This window comes from Teleopsis dalmanni, chromosome 1 (assembly GCF_002237135.1).
Source record: "Teleopsis dalmanni isolate 2A chromosome 1, ASM223713v2, whole genome shotgun sequence".
Taxonomy (NCBI): Eukaryota; Metazoa; Arthropoda; class Insecta; order Diptera; family Diopsidae; genus Teleopsis; species Teleopsis dalmanni.
The window spans coordinates 18,917,276-18,932,136 of NC_051846.1; the positions used below are offsets into that span (position 1 = coordinate 18,917,276).

Sequence of the window (14,861 nt, forward strand, 5' to 3'; positions counted from 1 at the left end):
TTTAATGAAACGCTTTAATTAATTATTCGAATTTATGATGATGAAAACATTAATCTGTGTGTGCATTCATATAAGAACAGCCAAACTCTTTATTCAATGTAATGAACTGCAATTGGGCATCTAAGAAGATTATTCGATCATATTTTAACCACATATTTGTGCTACCGAAAATAAATTGTATACAAATTAACAGACACTTAAAAATTGCTCTCATCCAACGAGACCGATTTTACAGAGTTTATTTGGCTAAAAATGTGATTGTAACTCGGATATAATTCATGTGATAGATTTTAATATTTCGATAAAATACACTTCCCAATGAAGGGAAAGCGTTTATGGTCGAATAATCTATCCAAAAGCCATGTAGTGACGTCTTAAAAAACCGTCACACATTAATTGCAATAACTCTGCTTCTATTCCTCACAGTGCTAATAAATTTTGTCGTTAATAAATGAATAATTTTTTATTTGGGTAATCAATGTAAACATTGCTTGGTGGTACTAAATTTTGTTTGTAGTTTTTGTTAAAGCAATGTGAAAATCTTACAACTTTAAACCTCGATATTCCAAGAATTTAGCTAAATTGGTGTTTAGCATATTGGAAGTAGTTGCTCAAAATATATGACATTACTTATTACTAATACTATCTGAATTGTTTGAATAGAGTTCATGTAAATCCTTGCATTTCATTTTTTAATAATAATTTTAACTAATAGTACGATTTTCATTCAAGACGATGCCATTAAGTTTCTATTGTAAAATTGAGTTTTTTTATTCCTTTAAAACTTTATTTTTATTTTATTTACTTGCGCTGTTTTAGTTTAACCATTTTGGAAATAATAAATTATTATATAAAACAATATAATGCACTCTTTATCTTATACTGGCATTTAATTGGAAAAAAAAATTTGATTACTGCTGATTTCAGCGACAAATACGCAAAATAACTTCATTTCGTTGATCAAGTAAAAACAAATAAACAAAAACGTAATAAATTTCAAGTTCCATTAAACAAATTAAAAAAAAAACTGAAAGTATTAGTGACATGAAGTTTTAGTTAAAAAACATTATCATTAAAATTAAATGTAAATTCAACAAACAAATGAATAACTAAAAAATGTCAAATGGTTTAGTCTTGCGTTGAATTACATTAAGGAATATATAACTTTTTTCTGAACTTGTAATAGATTTTTGTATTAATAGCGTAATAGAATCGCTTAAATTTTTGCTACGTTCAGTTTAATTTTGAAACCTTGAAAGATTCATTTTTCACAAAATGCACTTTATCAAGATATTGTATTTTTAAGTTACAAAATTTATACATTCATAAATAAATGCAAGTTAAATATAATATTTTATAAATTAAAATATTAATTATATATTTTTTTTTATAAAGAAATAAAAATTATGCGAATAAACAGAACACCTGCGGTTTGTTTTATTAATCAATTGAGTGAATAATCACTCAATTTATATTTACTCAATTAATTTAAATTTATTGCATTGATTGAACCAATGAAGCAATTAAATGCTTTACGAATTATTAAATATTTGATTTTGTATAAATTGAACATATCCTGTTTCCTTTTCTTGTAATTCCTGAATTGCATTCGCAAATAAAGTTCAAAACAAAAAATTAAAACAAAAAATGTAGCGCAAAATATTTATATACATCGCTCAGGGATATAATCAACAAATTTGATGTGTTTCATCACTTTATGTTACTTATAGAAAACTGAAGGACTAGTTTTTATATAACCAGATATAAGGGTGTGGCCAAACGGTCTTGTCCTGTTATACTTTTATGCTAATAAAAAATGCATATGACTTTGTCAAAAATGTCATAGTGTCATTTGCATAAAAACTGTAAATAATGAATCAGAAAATTATTTAGCTATAGAGATTTTATAAACATTAATATGAGATAAGAAGTAATATATTATCACTTTTGATGAGTTGGATTTTTGAGCATGTGTATGTAACAGTATGTATAGAATAGACAAAAAAAATGTTAACATTTATTAGAGCAATAAACACCTAATAAAATTCCTAAAAATCATTTGCGTGCAGTTTTAATTCAATTACCTTTACGAAAATGATACACAATATTCTGAATAGATATTCGTTATTGAGATAAGTACCTTTTTAAAAATTATAATAGTTATTTCGAGCAAATTTCAGTGAATGGAGAAATTGCTTGAATAATTTAAATCTTAAATTATAAATAAACTGAAATAAACTTAGCGCTGTCGATGAAATACAAACTGATGATCTGCTGCAGTGCATAACCAAAGCGGCTGATTTTATGCAGACACCTACCAGCACAATACTTTGCCAACCATGGTTTGAAAGTGAATGTGGGGAAGCATGCAGAAAATCGATGAAATTCCTAACGCTGATGAGGAAAACAACATCAGATGTCTCCAAAATTAATTATCAGGCAGCAAATAAAGCTTTCAAAGAGATATGTAAACGGAAACACCGGGAATACTTCAAGCATCTAGAGGTAGTTGTAAATGAATTCTCTAGTCAGAAAACTAAATGGATGCAAGTCATACAAACCTATTAAGGTGGATATTAGTATACTGGCTAGCCATTACAAAGGTTTACTATATGAAGAAGAATTTAAAAAAAAATGCGTCAACGAATTTCGTAAATTATTTGACAACTGCCTACAATAATATCTTTAAATCAGAGAACGTTCCTGATAGTTTAAAAAAAAAACATATTTCCCATATTTAAAAAAGGCGATGTAAGCGACCCATCTAATTACAGAGGTGTCTCTTTTTTTAATGTATTCACAAAAATATTCACCTCTATTCTTCTTACCCGACTAACCAACTGGGTGGAAACGTATCACCTACTGAGCGAATATTAGGCAGGTTTTAGGAAATCATTCTGTACCGTAGACAGTATTTTTGTGCTGACGTCAATTGCAAAGGAGTTCCTTCAAAGTAAACGCAAATTATATATGTTTTTAGTAGATTTCAAGGCGGCTTTTGACACCATCGATAGGCGTAGACCCTTTCTGAAACTAAGTAATATTGGCATCTCAATGAAAATGTTAAGTGTAATTCAAAGCTTATACCTATATCAAAAACGAAACTGCGGTTTGCGATAGTAAATATCTATCAGACTGGTTTGAGTAAATCGTGGTATCAAACAAGGTTGTCGTCTAAGTCCACTACTTTTTGCGCTGTGTGTAGATGACATATCGTGTATTTTGCCTGGTGGTGTTTGTTTAGGTTCACAATGTCTTAAAGTATTAATTTATGTGGACGACATGGTCTTACTTGCAGAAGATGCCCAAACACTCCAGAAGATGATAAACGCTCTGCAACAGTTTTCTCAAACTTGGAACCTACAAATCAGCTGCGATAAATCGAAAGTAATGATTGTCGAATAGCAAGAATCGATAGTTGGAACTTAAATAGGGTAGAACTAGAGGTAGTAAATGAATTTAAATATTTGGGAGTACTAATGACGTTGAATATGAATTTTGCAAATCACACTCGACAAAAACTTTCCGACTCAAAAGTGGCAGTAAATAGTACCTGGAAAGAGAAATGTGTGTCACAGCACGAAATACAAAATTTTCGTAGGAACTATCAGATCGATTATGTGTTACGCAGCTCAAGTTTGGGGTTATCTACATTCCGATGATGCTGAAAAATAACTGCGGTTTTATATAAAGAAAATTTTTAAACTACCTGAAAATACACCATCCTATGCAATTCATTTCGAATCGGGCCTGCCAATATTATATACATTTTGACTATATCAATAAAGTAATGAAAATGCCAGATCACCGGCTGCCCAAAATCGTCGTAAAACACCTACTCTAATCCAGATCGCAGTTCTTTGCTCAATGGGATGCACTTGCTGAGGAATAAAGCAGTTCCCCTTATCCTACTGAAACAGCTTTGTGGCGTCAATGGCAAACACAAATACTCCAAAACATTGACTTTAGCTCGAGAACCCAATTTGAAAGACAAGCACGTGTAAGTAGTACAAGAAATACATATAAGCTGTTGGAGTATCATCTAAACAATCAAAATTATTGCAACGACAAGTTTGATACCGCGACGATATCATTAATTTTCAAGGCAAGGACAGAACTGATAAGGGTGATCTATGTCCCATACATACAAACAACTAATACTTACTGCACCATATGCAATATGTACGAAAAAGAAGACATCATTAATCTCATGGGACGCTGCCCTATCCTGTGTTAAGTTAGATGGTTCCACTGGGGCAAAACCATATTAACTCCATCTGAATGCTATGCTTCATTAAACAGCGCAGACTGGCGCAAACTAGTAGCCTTTTTAAGGGAAAGTTTAAAATACAGACGTGAAGTACTGATGGATTGTGGCGAGTGATTTCGACGTGTAATTTTTAACGTACCACTTCTCTTATATTATGTATATCTGTTATGAGTATTAATATACTTTTTTCTTTTTTTATTATTATTTTTATATATATTATGTATCTAATTCTCATATCCTTTTTTACGGTTTTCTTAATTTTAAATTTCTTCATCATTATAGCATTATATTAGTTATTATAATCACGTATATTTTTGCACTATCTTCGAATCGCATTTAAATTTTTATTAAGACAGGCAACTTAATAGTTATTGTCTTAAATAATCTAATTAATCTATCTATCAATTTTATGTACTCTTTGTTACGATCATTGTATTATAAAAGCATATCTGTAATAGCGATAAATTAATAAATTTTTACTTACTTACTTATTTAACTGAGCTTAATGCTAGGAATTCTCCTGATGAAAGCAAAAGCGATTTTGCCGAAATAAATATAGAAATATCCAAAAAATTAATGTTCAGTATAAAAGTTAATATTCTTAAGAAAATAAAACCGACTTTAAAATAAACAAATTAATTTTATTTAGATTTTATATTTTTTTTTTAATTTTTGCACGTGTTTTATATTTTCCATAATTGGTTACAGATTTACGAAATTTGCCTTAATGATGTGTATATTCTCTTTAAGTTTGGTTTTAGTTAATTCAGTGCATGTCATGCTGGCACTTAGAGTTTTCATTTCATTGTTCATAATATTTTTTTCTGTCTCCTAGTATTGGTTCTGGTCTCAGCCTTGATGTCGAAAATCAGAGTACCTATTAACATTTGGTTGGTAGACATAAGCAACAGTGGCCAAGTTCATGGAAAAAATGTTGCATGCAACATCATCTTAGAGACAATTGGCTTTGAGTTCTGCACTCGTTGTTCAGTTAATCGCTTGGTTGACTGTTGACTTTGTTAGATACCAAAACTATTGTTTTGTGATATTTATTCTTTCTAGAGTTAAGCTTAATTTGCAATTTGTTGAGCATTGACCACTTCTGGAAGGTATGTAGCTGTTCACTTGAACTATTTAGTCAACATAAATTGTTTCGCTTCACTCATATGGTTCTCGTACTATGATGCTGTTAATTTTAAACATTGTTACGATTAGCACAAAAAAATTAATATTAAATGTCGCCTGTCTTTTAAAATTCTAGAAAACATTACCTTACACTGCTTTGTAATGTTACGTTACTATCAATCTAATAGATGTCTTCGGACTGAATTTCTTTTGTTTGTTTTTTTATATTTTGTATCTGCATTATCTAACAACAATTTTGTTATCTTGCAACAATTTTGTTACTCGTTGTTTCACTTATCTTCTACCGCACAAGGTAGTGATTGTGCAAATCCGTTTACTGAATTTTGTAGCTGATATGCAAGTATATAGGTTTATAAATCCCTTATATGGCTATATGTTTACATATTTATTTAATGTTTTAGTAACATATTTTACCATCTGCCTGAGCTCAGATTGCGTGTTTGAATCATTTAAATTACAATCGGAAGTTTCACTAAATTGCCCACTACCTTACGTATTTTATTCTCGTTCAAATCCAATTTTATTCTGTATAAATTATATTTTATTTAGTTAAGCTTCTAATGCATATTTTTTCACTCGAATTACATTTGACTGCTGCACATATTCAAATGCTTTGTCTTCTAAAAATTATTTGGTTCATACTCCAGCTGCGCTACGAGACACCAATAAAGCGAAACCGTTTTTATGCATTTGGTTTCCCATTTGTGTTTGGAATAATGAATGCATTTAGTTAAAGTTTTTATTTATTTTAGGATATTCTATGTACATATATGCTTTTTGCAGTTTCAGAAATCCAAATAAGTAAACTGTAACAATATTTTTCATCAGATTAATGAATTTTGCTATTGGGAGTTTTAAAGACCAATTTTTAATAATGGATGGAAACCAAAACGAAAATGCTTCTTAATTTTGAAATTAGATCCATTTACAGAATTTTGATTCAAAACAAAAGTTTTCAAATATACAATATAAAGTCCTTAATTTATTTTACTATATATAAATTTTGGTAATTAATTAGATCACATTTAGTTGAATTACAGCCTAATTAAGGAACTAAATTAGTTACCCACAATTCCAATTTCAATTAAATCCATTATTGAGATTGACGAAATTACTTTCTAAACAGCAATAGTTAAAAGAAGTAAGTAATAATTGATGTCATTTACCTCAAATTTAGCAGTTATGCATATCATTCAAAATATCCCTTTTAATAAATATATTTGTTTCACACAAATAAAATGTCAGTGAAAATGTAAAATTTATAAAAAAAATATATTTTGAAGTATAAATTTTGTATGATATTAGAAATTTAATGTTTTGTTAAATACCTCAGCACCTATAAACAATTAAAAAATGGCTGCGGATTTTGAAGAAATAAATTTTCTAAAAAAAAGTATATGCTTAGCAACAAAAAAAAGATCCTAAGTGAAATTGAATGAAATTGAATTTAATGTAGCAATATTAACGGTAAAACAAACAAATTACTCGTATATATATCGACCGAAAGAGTTATTTGAAATCTAAGTGTTAAATATAAATTAATTCAATAACAATAACAACGTGGATTGCTAAAATTATAAAAGCACAGCAAAAACTGTAGCGATACTCTGTTATACTGACTTTGGCAAAATATAGACTTTTTGGGAAGTACAGCGAGCACAGCTCAATTTCGTAGATATTTATATTATTCGAATTTAATTTTAAGAAATCTTAGGTGCACAGTGTTTATATTTAACCAAATAATTTGTTTTGAAAAGTGCTTCTTAAAAAAATTAAATTAATGTTGCCGAATATTGTTAAGGAAGATGTATAATACGTAATTTATTAATCTATTCCAATAATATGTTTGCTTTATATATGTAAACAGTATTTTAAAGCTCTTATTTGATTGACGCCTTAACAAAACATCAATTTTGTCATAAATATGACACTATGTAGCACAATACTCAATTAATATCACGTGCTATAACTAATATATAAATGTCCAACGGCATCCAAAAAATCGACGACTATTTTGAAAGCATGAAAAACATACTTTCTCGCCATCCAAAATCTATTACCGAGAGTGTTTTCTATTCTTCTTTGACGGCTAGTTTTAAAGAGAACGATTACTAATTCCTAGACACAAGCTAATTCCAAACTTAAAGCCTTGTAGTGGGGGTTGCTGTACCGATTCTTACTTCATTACCCTATCCATCTTAAGTAACTATTCAGGAATGTTATAGAATCTCCTGCGGTTCATGTCATTTGGCTTTTATAATGACATGTTTTTCTGTACTGTAAATTATGCCAGAGCGATGCAAATTAAAAACTTTTAATTATTATTTTTGAATTGATCTTAAGTCATATAGAAATCTTGTATTATTATATAATATTGTATTATGTAATAATGCATTATCACTTTTGTATGTGATATATTAAAATTGACAGTTTTTCGTCATAACAAACGCATTTATGTTTTATTTTAGTTCGTTGAAGCTTCGATATATCTATTTCTACTTAGTTTTTCTTAAATATTTTTTAATATATACTATGTAATTTAATCTACTGATTGAATTTTTACCTTAATATTCCTTAAACCTCTCAATCAGTTAAACATTATCATGATCATTATGTTCAATGATTACAGCCCAATTACGCAATTGGGCTGTTTGTATTGCTTCTAAAGTAAATCGATTATAAAATATTGAGTATTATACGTATTGTTTAAGTATTCAATTTATTGTAATCACTTTGACATTTTATCAGTTGAAGTTGATCTTAAAAACTGATAAATGTGGTTTGTATTGTTTGTTTTGAAATTGACTACTTGGTTTTCTCCTCTTTAATAATAAACAGAATTCTGATTCTTTTTCGTTGGCTTTAATATATACATATTCTCACATTGTAACGAACAGCTTAGAGTGCTCCGCGAATAGCTAAGCACTTTTATCGCTTCACTGGCCCACGGTTTCGGCAACATGAGTTTGGTCTGTCTACAAGTGCTCAACTCTCTCCATCTATTAAGATGAAGTGAGGCTATCCACTTATAGACATAGACTGCCGTCATGTTGTAACTCAATGGCATTCTGGGCTCTGGGCCACAGAAATTATGACTTAATCCTTGCTTTGCAAGTTCATCTGCCTTCTCGTTTACCTCAATACCGATGTGTCCTTTAACCCACATGACCGTTACCTTATTTCCATGAGCACATTCCATGAGCTTCGTTACACATTTTTGAACTAAGCTGTTAGCTATGTATGTCTTTTGCGTGCTTTTGATAACTGCTTGATTGTCCAGCGCTATCAGAATCTTTTTCTGATACACCTGACAATCCAATAGGTGATCCAGAGCATGTGAGACCGCCATAAGTTCCGCCTGATATACGGAGACATATATTCCTAGATGTAGAGTGCACGTTATCTAACTTCACTTTTATTGTCTTTTGGGTGACTTTACACCACCTGACAAAGGACGCATATGTTATAATACGTCTCATCATCATCGTATAGATCCAGTGCATCGACTTTGAGGATATCCCCCATCGTCTTTCGCACTCTCTCTTACACTGAAATAGGGCTCTCTTCGCTTCTCTGATCTTTTCATCCACATGTTCATTCCAAGTCAGTTTATTATCTAGGATGGCACCTAGATACTTCACCGACTTTGATATACGAATGTTATTATCGAAAAGTTGTAATGGCTCCATTGACAGATTTCTGTTCCTCGTAAAGAGGATAGTGTCTGATTTCGTCGCATTGATGGTCAGGTCTTGTTCCCTACACCATTTATCGACGCATTTGAGAGCTGTACGGTTACTAACGAAATATGTATTTCGTTTGTCCAGGAACGATTTATTGGTGATCGCAACTAAGAATTGTCACCACCTTTGAAATGGTCACTAACGAAATGTTTAGTTCGTTAGCCGTGGATTTGGTATGGGTGATGATATCTCTATGTAAATATCGCCTTACCACTTGATCTACTAACGAAATGTTGATTTCGTTAGTAATAAATAAGCAATAGACATGTGTTTTTCTATTACTTAATAAAATACATGGGAATACCAATGTAAATTTCTATTCTACGGAGCTACTAACGAAATGTTGATTTCGTTAATAATAAACATGCAATAGAAAAGTGTATTTCTATTACCAAAAAAATGGGAACCGAAATGTAAATTTCAATTCCACGTATGTTTGGAGCGGTTTGTCTTCTAGCTTGTTACCTTGCTAACTGTCCGGAGAATGACTGCTGAAGAAATATGAATTTCTTCGCAGTATAATTGATCTTTGGTTAGAAATATGGATTTCTAACGCGCGTAAAAATTGCTTTGTTGAAGAAATGTAAATTTCTTCCTTGCATTTAGGCAGCACTATTAATACGATCTGATCGTAAGCTCGCTGTGGTGCTGACTGCATAGATTGCGATTTTGCTTCGCCTTTCATACTCGATCAGTGTGATGCATACAGTTGTTTTGTTTTTGTAACTGCAACGGTGTTTTGTCTAGAAATTGTGTTATTTTTGATTGTGGTTTAATTTAATTGTTGTTATATTATTTTATTATTGTTTTAATAATGTGATTGTTATTTTAGTTATTTTTTGTTTTTTTATTGTTTTATTGTTTTACTATTATTATTGTCATTTGTAGTGGCAGATCATTTGGTAGGTGCCAAATTATCTGTTACAACATTGAAAGATACATTTAAAGATACATTTGGTTAACAGATATGTGATATTTGATAGATTTTTCGTAAGTAAGGTACAAAGATAAATATTTGTGAAATTTTTTTCATTCAATCATTTTTACAAGTTTACAAATTTCGTTTTGTGGAATTTGATGGTATTTTTTTTTAAATTTTAAAGATCTTGCTTTCTAATAGAGGGTATTGAACAGAAAACCATAGTTTAAAATATTTGTTTATTAAATACTTTTTGTCTAGTTAGGAAGGAAAAATCAAATAACATTTTTCATACACTGACAATGGCACACATTTGTGATTCTAATTGTTGTTTTAAGCATTTTTGAAATATGGAATGTTTTTTACTAAAAAAACATGATTTTAAAACATGATTTTAATAAATTGTTCAGATGTTTTGTTTATAAAGTCATTGGAATTCGTTATGTATTTACGAGATATTTTGGTTGGTTTAATAAATTTGAATGATTTCATTTTGACTTATCTATAAGCGACATGTGTTTATATGTAGAACCATGGACCTGTGCAAGCATTCCATGCAAAGTGGAGACAGCCATATTATCATGGTGCCCTCAATACAGCTTCAATGCGGCCATCGTAATAATTTTTGTTTTATTTTTGCTCTTTAGCAACACATTTAATTATAAATAAAATATATATTGTATGAATATATTTGTGTACAATCATAAACATATTTCAAAACGTATATTCCTGTTGTTATATTTAGAATTTATAGAATGTGTTATTGCGAAAGTGACTATATATGTGTACTTTGATAGATACATAAAGTTGAAAACAAAAACCAAAAGCGTGGCAGCAACAAAAGATTATTGCGTATTATAACTTTATGCACAAATATCATTTAAAAATTAATTTATTGTAATTCTGAAGTTGTGTATAATTAATTTGATCTGCATAAGAGAGCCAAATATTGTGAATGTGCCTATATACACTCACTCGATAGTAGAGGTAGAAACATGGATAATAGAAATGTTTGTTCGATGTCGATGTTCGTATTTGGTTAACCAAACTAACATATTTTGTTGACAAAAGCTTTTATACTTGCCGTAGAATTTGCATTTTGATTTATTTTTCGTATTCATTCCATCCTGGAAATAGGGAATATAAAACTGGGATTTATACGGGCTGTTGGTAAAAAATCAATTTTCAAAGTATTAACGTACTTTTGTTAAATATTTGTATAATATTAATGAGCAACATTTAAAAAGGGACACATTTTCAAAGGATAAATGTAGGTTATTCTAACAAAATTTAAATTCATCATCATAATGCTTATCAGTAGCAACGAGTAAAGAGGTACCGTTCATTAATCAGCACCATTAACTAGTACCAAAGCTATTAGCTACACAATATGCAATAAAGCAGATCCTTTCATCCTTCTTTGTAATGCAAACAAGAATAAATTATTTAAATAAAAAGGTGTAATTTTAAATGACGACCCTCTTGGGTCGCGACTTTCCATGCCTGTTGACGTATTCTCTATTTACCGACTTTTTAGCTGATACACGATTTCGAAGGTGTTTAATGGTTCCATCATTATTTGAGGTGCTAAAGAACAATTTGTTATAATAAATTAAGCCCGATACTTGCTGGATAAATTTTACTGAACCAAGAAGGCAAAAATTTAATTTTCTCTATATTATAAGTTACTCGCATAATTTATGGTTAATAAATGTTCGTTTTAGTAATAAATCTCTGAACTGCGCACTTTTCAATTCTTTTACGAGATTTTATTTTACAGTTAGATTCTTTTTCCGTTCTCAGCCAATATTGTGCTGGTTTTTGCTTTGCAAATTTATGCGAAATGCATTTATTGATGTTTACTTGCGTTTCAAATTTTAATATCCGCGAATATTTCGATTCCTTGACCGGATAGCAGTTTTTAATGTAGCTATTGTACATACGTTCTTGGCACATTTTTGCTACTGAGCTCTCTCAAATGCTCGATTAAATTGAAATATTTGCGTTCGGACACAGATGTTGCGTTTTTAAGTTTTGACATGAAATAAACCCATAACTCTTAAATTTAAAAAATATAATTAAAAATTGTTATGTATGTTTGAAGCATTAAAAATACATTTTTTGTTCCTTAACTATATATTAATATTCATTTAATTAAATATTTATAATAATTTATTTAAATAGAACAAATTAAATTGTAATTAGTTGTTATTTTAATATTTATTAAAATGCATTTAAGAATTAAGTTGAAAAAAATTTTTCCCAAAATTAATGTTTACACCGAAGCCATTCCATAAACTAGTTTCGGAATAAGCACTCAACTGTTGATGAAGTTCATCGAGTAACTAAGATGATTAAAAAAGCATTTGAAGGAAAGAAATACTGTCCTACAGAGTTCATAGTCGTATCCCAATAATTTGACCGTGTATAGCATCAAGGTATTATATATAAGATGAGCAATATGCTGTCAGCTAATTTCTGCTAACTGCTTGAGTCGTACTTACAGAAAGAACATTCAGGGTAACATATGAAGAAGATCATTCGAACATCTATATTATCAGATCTGGAGTTCCCCATGATGGTGCACTGTATATCCTCTACACAACTGATATACCTACAACACGAGACACATTCATCGGAAAGTTCGCCGATGAGACTGTAGTAATGGCACCTAGGAACATACAAGAAGGTACCACAAATAAACTGCAGGACCACTGGCTGGAAAATCGAACTAAATCAATTCGAATCAACTCATATAGCATTTACACTGCGCCGTACAACCAACAATTTATTTATTAATTTATTATTCCTATAAGAATAAGAATCCTTGTTGCTATAAAAGGCAAGCGTTGGCTGTCTATTATAAGAATCAACCACATAGTAGGATTAAAATAAATTTTTTAAATATTTTACTGATGTGTTAAATACAACAAATAAAGCGAACTGAGCTTTATAAACGAAATAAGTTATGAAACGCCCGCAATATCTTAGAGCAGGGCTAGAGAGCTTTTATTATCTGTGATTTTTGCACTGCTTTAGATCTCCTTTTTTGGCGATTGCAATCACTTTACCTTCTATTAAAGAACGTGAGAAAATTTGTCTTCTTCAATATTCTCAAATAAATGGTGTTAATAAGCGCGCTTTTATAGTAAAATTTGCCTTGGCTATTCCGTACAGACTTCGTTTGGATCAGTTTTTTGTGTGTTATTTTTGAATAAATAACTTTGTCTGTCTTACTAAAGCAAAGTGTTGCAGCATTATTGACTATTGATTATTGAATAGTTGCCCACTTTTCATTTAATATTTTGGCTGCTGTTTCGCGAATATTTGTTAGTTGTTCATCATCTAATGCTTCATCGTTTACTTGCAAATTCAGAATGATTCCATTGTATAAAATCGCGTGACTTGTAACCATACAAAAGTTTATGACATGTGCAACCAGTGGTACTGTTCTTCATCGTGTTTATCTACCACTGTACGTTCTCGTCCCATTCGTTATCGATAGAATTCAACGGCATTGGCATAGACAAAATAGATTTCTTTTCCGCTTGACCAATTGCTCTTGACGTTCGCACTACTGTAAGAATATGTTTTACGTTATTTTCAACGCTATAATTAATATTTCATATATTTATATTGCAAAAGTCTCATTTATTTTGCAAAAGTCCGAACACAAACTGTATGAAATAAAAAATGGTGTTCTGTATAGGAAAATCAACCAGGTTAATTTGTTATTTTGTCTTCCGAAAGAAATGGAGGATCATGCATGTAATGTACAAATACCAGGATGAGATGGGGTAAGTCGGTAGAGATAAAATGACAGATTCCATATCATATAGTTATTGGTGTCCCAATATAAAAACAAAATGAATGGTACATATTTAAAACTGTTTAAAATATGTTGCTCATTCACCAAAATAAGGAAGAATTTTCTTTATATTATTCCTAAAGAAAATAGGTCATTTGATATGTTCACGTTGACCACTTCGGTGCAATTCAGGAAGAGCTAAAAAATACATTTTTGAAGTAGTTGATGCTTTTACTAAATTTGTTAGACTGTATCCCATGAAAACAATAAACACGAAGGAAGTTATAAAGGAGTTGAACGATTATTTTAGAGCATAGTGTCGTCCAAAGATCTTAATATCAGATAGAGGCAGTTGTTTTGTATCAAATGACTTAAGAATATTTGTAAAAAGCAAAAATGTCAAGCATAGTATGGTAGCAACAGACAGATTGACAGAACCAACAATAGGGTTCACCACTAGGGTTTAATAACATTAAAGTGTAATGCAATGTCCAAATGTAATGTTATCTGGCATAAAACAAAAAAGTGAAGTTGTAGATGAGTTAAAAGAAAGTTTAGATCCATTGTAGAAGGATTTAGAAAGAGAAAAGGTAAAAACTATTAAAGACCTAGATGCACAACGTCAAGGTCGGACATAGTCTTATAATAAAGCTTACGTTGACAAAAAACGATCGCAACCACATACTGACGAAGTAGGAGATTGTGTTATGGTGAAAAATTTAGACTCTACGTTAGGCGCTTCAAACAAGTTAATCCCAAAATACCCTTAATACCCAAAGGCCCCTATATGATACCATGAAAATTAATAAATGATAGGTTTGTCCTAAAAGAGGGCGCGAGGTCGTCTGCGGTCGCTGACACCTAGCAACGCCACTGTACTGAATTATGAGCAAAAAACGTATCGAATCGCATAGCATCGCGAGTTTGTATCTGTTCAGGGAAATAGGTTGAAAAAGAAGTTTTAGGTTTGACATA

The 14,861-nt window shown here is 30.5% G+C and overlaps 1 long non-coding RNA gene across 1 annotated transcript; it reads right to left on the minus strand.

The window, feature by feature from the left end:
- Window positions 1-4,949: 4,949 nt before the first annotated feature.
- LOC119668602 lies at window positions 4,950-6,659 on the minus strand. Its single transcript, XR_005251511.1, has 3 exons — window positions 6,583-6,659; window positions 5,542-6,222; window positions 4,950-5,456 (listed from the first exon to the last, which is right to left on the minus strand). It is a non-coding gene; the product is annotated as an uncharacterized LOC119668602 (long non-coding RNA).
- Window positions 6,660-14,861: the final 8,202 nt, after the last annotated feature.